General features: G+C 41.3%; 1 non-coding gene across 1 annotated transcript; it reads left to right on the top strand.

The window, feature by feature from the left end:
* The first annotated feature begins 4,006 nt into the window (after positions 1-4,006).
* On the top strand, positions 4,007-4,110 carry LOC148548227 (small nucleolar RNA R71). Its single transcript, XR_015898265.1, has one exon. It is a non-coding gene; the product is annotated as a small nucleolar RNA R71 (small nucleolar RNA).
* The last annotated feature ends 1,218 nt before the right edge of the window (positions 4,111-5,328 follow it).

Genomic DNA, 5,328 nt, shown 5'->3' with positions numbered 1-5,328 from the left:
TGGAACCCCAAAACGGCAAAAAATGTGTTTTCTGAGGAAGTTCATGACTACCTTATTATCATTGGTTGGAGTTGCTATTGCTTCAACCCATTTGGAGACATAGTCTACTGCCACAAGAATGTAATTATTTGAGTATGAGGAGGGAAAGGGTCCCATGAAATCTATCCCCCATACATCAAACAATTCAAGTTCCAGAATGAATTGTTGTGGCATTTCATTTCTTCTTGGCAGGTTCCCCGCTTTCTGGCATTCATGGCAGTGCTTCACTAGTTCCTTTGCATCTTTGAAGATAGTGGGCCAATAAAAACCACACTGCAACACCTTAGCTGCTGTTCTTTCTCCTGCAAAATGTCCTCCATAAGTGGAGCCATGGCAGTCCCATAAGACTTCCCTTCCTTCTTCCTCTGATATGCATCTTCTGAGTATGCCATCGGAACATTTTTTGAACAAGTATGGTTCGTCCCAGATGAAGTATTTGGCATCATTTACCAATTTCTTCCTTTGATGCTTGTTAAATTCCAACGGCAAACTCCCAGTGGCCTTGAAGTTTGCTATGTCTGCAAACCAGGGTGCTTTGTGAATTACCATGAGTTGTTCATCAGGAAAGCACTCATTTATATGTGTGCTTTGTGCGCTTCCTTCTTCACATGGTATCCTTGATAAATGGTCTGCCACCTTGTTCTCTACACCCTTTTTGTCTTTGATTTCAATGTCAAATTCCTGCAACAAAAGAACCCATCTAATAAGTCTTGGTTTGGATTCTTGTTTAGCAAGTAAGTATTTTAAAGTTGAATGATCAGTGAAGACAATGAATTTAGATCCAATGAGATAGGATCTAAATTTGTCAAATGCAAAGACTATTGCCAAGAGTTCTTTTTCAGTGGTAGTGTAATTCCTTTGGTTATCATTCAAGACTTTACTGGCATAATAAATCACATGTACCAAATTGTCTTTCCTTTGTCCTAACACTGCCCCAATAGCAAGGTCTGATGCATCACACATCAGTTCAAAAGGTAAGTTCCAATCAGGTGGGGCAATGATAGGTGCAGAGGAAAGTTTTTGCTTCAAAAGTTCATAGGCTAGCATGCAATTTTTATCAAATACAAAGGGTGTATCAGAGACAAGCAAGTTACTCAAGGGTTTGGCTATTTTAGAAAAGTCTCTAATAAACCTTCTGTAAAAACCAGCGTGTCCCAAAAAACTCCTAACTGCCTTGACATTACTTGGTGGAGGTAATTTTTCAATGAGTTCCACCTTAGCTCTGTCCACCTCAATGCCTCTATTAGAGATTTTGTGGCCAAGGACTATTCCTTCTGTGACCATGAAATGACACTTTTCCCAGTTTAATACTAGGTTAGTCTCTTGGCACCTCTTAAGCACCAAAGCAAGGTGGTGTAGGCAGCTAGGAAAAGAATCTCCAAACACAGAAAAATCGTCCATGAAGACCTCAATAAATTTTTCAATCATGTCCGAAAAGATGGACAGCATGCATCTTTGGAAAGTGGCAGGTGCATTGCACAATCCAAAGGGCATGCGTCTATAAGCAAAAACTCCATATGGACAAACAAATGATGTTTTCTCTTGATCTCTAGGATCAACTACTATCTGATTATAGCCTGAGTATCCATCCAAAAAGCAATAGTAAGCATGTCCTGCAAGCCTTTCAAGCATCTGATCCATGAATGGGAGTGGGAAATGATCTTTTCTGGTGGCTTCATTGAGCTTCCTGTAGTCTATGCACATCCTCCACCCAGTGACGGTTCTTGTGGGTATGAGTTCGTTCTTCTCATTTGGCACCACAGTTATGCCACCTTTCTTGGGAACTACATGGATGGGACTAACCCATGGGCTATCAGAAATGGGGTAGATTACCCCTGCCTGCCATAACTTCATGACTTCCTTTTGTACCACTTCTTTCATGACGGGATTCAATCTTCTCTGAGCTTGAATGGAGGGTCTAGCATCCTCTTCTAACAAGATTTTATGCATGCATATAGATGAACTTATCCCCTTCAAATCGGCTAGGGTCCATCCAATGGCATCTTGATGAGTTTGTAGCACCTTGATCAATTCTTCTTCCTGTTCTTGACTCAGGGCAGAGCTAATGATAACAGGATGACTCTCATCACTACCCAAGTATGCATACTTGAGATTAGGGGGCAATGCTTTGAGCTCAGGTTTTGGTGCTTCCTTCTCTTCTTTCCCTATCTCTGGCATGTTTGGCATGGTTGTTTCAGCAGCCTTGATGTCACTAACTTCTATGTCCTTAGTGAACTCCTCCTCTGCCACTTCCTTTGTTGTTTCCTCAAAGGTTTCTTGTACTGCAATGTCCACTACATCCACCCTCATGCATTCCCTTAGTGATTCTGATGGATAGCTCATTGCCTTGAATACGTTAAACACCAATTTCTCATCATGTAGTCTAAGAGTGAGTTCACCCTTTTGTACATCTATGATGGCTCCAGCAGTAGCTAGGAAGGGTCTTCCCAGAATTATTGAAGCTTTGGCTTCTTCCTCCATATCTAACACCACAAAATCAGCAGGAAATATAAAATCTCCCACTTTCACCAACAAATCTTCAACTATCCCATGAGGGAATTTAAAAGTTCGATCTGCCAATTGGAGGGCCATTCTTGTTGGTTTGGCTTCCTCAATCTTCATTCTTCTCATCATTGTTAGAGACATCAAATTGATGCTGGCCCCTAAATCACACAAGGCCTTCTCCACCATGACTTCTCCTATGATGCAGGGGATTTGGAAACTGCCTGGGTCCTTCAATTTCTGAGGCAATTTGTGTTGAATGATGGCACTGCATTCTTCAGTTAACAACACAGTTTCCTCATTTCTCCAGCTTCTCTTCTTGGTCATTAATTCTTTTAAGAATTTTGCATAGAGTGGCATTTGCTCTATTGCCTCAGCAAACGGAATGTTGATTTGGAGCTTCTTGAAAATCTCCAAGAACCTGGAGAATTGACCATCCTTTTCACTTTTCATCAAACGTTGAGGATATGGTGCTTTAGGTGTATAAGGCTTCAGGACCTCTTTTTCTTTTTCTTTTGTTGCGGACGGTGTAAAAGATTGTCCTTGTTCCTTGTCTCTCACATGTTCCCTTGCTTCAGCCTCTGTGGTTTCCTTTGAGATCTCCTTTAGATTCTTTCCACTTCTGAGGGTTATGGCCTTACATTCTTCCCTTGCAATAGCCTTGGCAGCATGAGAAACGCTTGTCCCAGGGGTTTGCTTAGACAAATACAAAATTTGATTTTCTAGCTTCTGGATGGCAGCTCCTTGGTTTTGCAGGTTAGAATTTACTTCTTCCTTAAAAGCTTTCAATTCGGTTATGTCTTGACTCATGGTTGCAAGCATTCCTTCTATCCGGTTTAATTGATCTTGAAATTGTTGGTTCGGATTAGGTTGGGTAGGTTGATTATTTTGGCCATGATATGATGGTTGGGAGTAAGTGTTTTGTGTGGCTTGGTATGATCTTTGGTTGGAGTTTTGGTATGTGGAATTGTTATGTTGGTTGTGGTTGTAAGGTTTGTGGTTTTGTGGTTGGGTTTGTTGGTTCCCCCACCCAAAGTTTGGGTGATTTTTCCATCCTGGGTTGTAAGTGTTGGAATGTGGATCATATGATTGCCTTTGTTGGTTTCCCACATAGTTGGCCTCTTCCCAATCACCTCCTTCAATGCTTACTTCCTCTTGATCTTGTGTGTGTATTGCAGCCACTTGCTTTGTTTCTAATTGCCTGGTAAGCTCTGCTAGTTGCTTGGCAAACACCTTGTTTTGGGCTAGAATTGTATCAACATGGTTCAGCTCCATGACTCCCTTAGTGTTGTGCCTCTTTGATGCATAGTAGTACTCATTCTCAGCCACTGTCTCAATCACTTCAATGGCTTCTTCCACAGTCTTTTTCCTGTTCAATGAACCTCCTGATGAATGGTCTACAGCCTTCCTTGATTCATAAGAGAGTCCATCATAGAAAATATGCAATTGCACCCAATCATGGAACATGTCTGGTGGGCATTTCCTTGTCAAATCCTTGAATCTCTCCCATGCCTCGTAGAGAGTTTCACCATCTTGTTGTCTAAAAGTCTGAACCTCAGATCGAAGCCTATTGACCTTTTGTGGGGGGTAGAAACGTGCCAAAAACTTGCTTTCCACCTCATCCCATGTTGTTAGACTCCCCCTTGGGAATGATTCCAGCCACTTAGCTGCTTTGTCCCTAAGTGAAAATGGGAACAAAAGCAGTTTATAGGCATCTTCCTGGACTCCATTGGACTTCACAGTGTCACAAATTCTCAGAAATTTTGTGAGATGTTGGTTGGGATCTTCATTAGCACTCCCACCAAATGAACAATGATTCTCCACAAGTGATATTAGCTGTGGTTTGAGTTCAAAATTGTTGGCCTGAATGGGTGGTTTCTGAATGCTGCTACCACAATTCCCAGAGGTTGGGTTTATGTATGAACTAAGAACCCTCCTCTCAGGAATGGCATTGTTTCCATCAGCTCTCTCATGGTTGTGAACTTCTCTATCCATATTGAGATCTAAAGCTTCCTCAAAATTGTCCTCAGATTCTCCTTCAGATTCCTCTTCTCCCAGTACTCTCTTCCCTCTTGCTTCCCTTCTCAGTCTATGAAGGGTCCTCTCTGGTTCGGTATATGGAGGAGTTGATGTCTCTCCTCTCCTACTTGTCATACAAGAACACAGCACAGGCAACAAACAAGTGAAATACTCTTGGTTAATGGAAGAGTATGGTTAGAGCAATTGAGGAATTAATTCAAACAGTTAGTGAGTCAGTGAGTTAGTTGCTTGAATTTAAAGGCATAAAGAAAGAAAGCATGTAACAGAGTGCAGAAATTGAAATTCAACAAGTAACATGTACTGAATTAATCAAAAAAAAAATGCTCAATCTAGTTAACTTCCAATTTGAGAATTGTCAATCGAAAACCAATCCCCGGCAACGGCGCCATAAACTTGATGCGCATAAACTAGTTATGCTACGATTTAGGAAATTGCACGATCGGCAAAATTCCTTCCGGCAAGTGCACCGGTTATCGTCAAGTAAAAACTCACAATAGAGTGAGGTCGAATCCCACAAGGATTGGTTGAGTGAGCAATTCGGATTAGAAGTGTGTTCTAGTTGAGCGGAATCAAGATTTAGATGAGAATTGCGGAATGTAAAATTGGCGGGAAAAGTAAATGACAAGAAATTGAAATGGCGGAATCTTAAATTGCATGAATTAAAGAGCAGAAGCTAAATTGCTGAAATTAAAAGGGAATGGGGGTGATTGCATGAATTGAGTTGCAGAATGTAAAGAGAAAGTGGAA

This window comes from Arachis ipaensis, chromosome B8 (genome assembly GCF_059453495.1).
Source record: "Arachis ipaensis isolate K30076 ecotype BB chromosome B8, ASM5945349v1, whole genome shotgun sequence".
Taxonomy (NCBI): Eukaryota; Viridiplantae; Streptophyta; class Magnoliopsida; order Fabales; family Fabaceae; genus Arachis; species Arachis ipaensis.
This window is presented reverse-complemented; position numbering and strand designations above follow the sequence as displayed.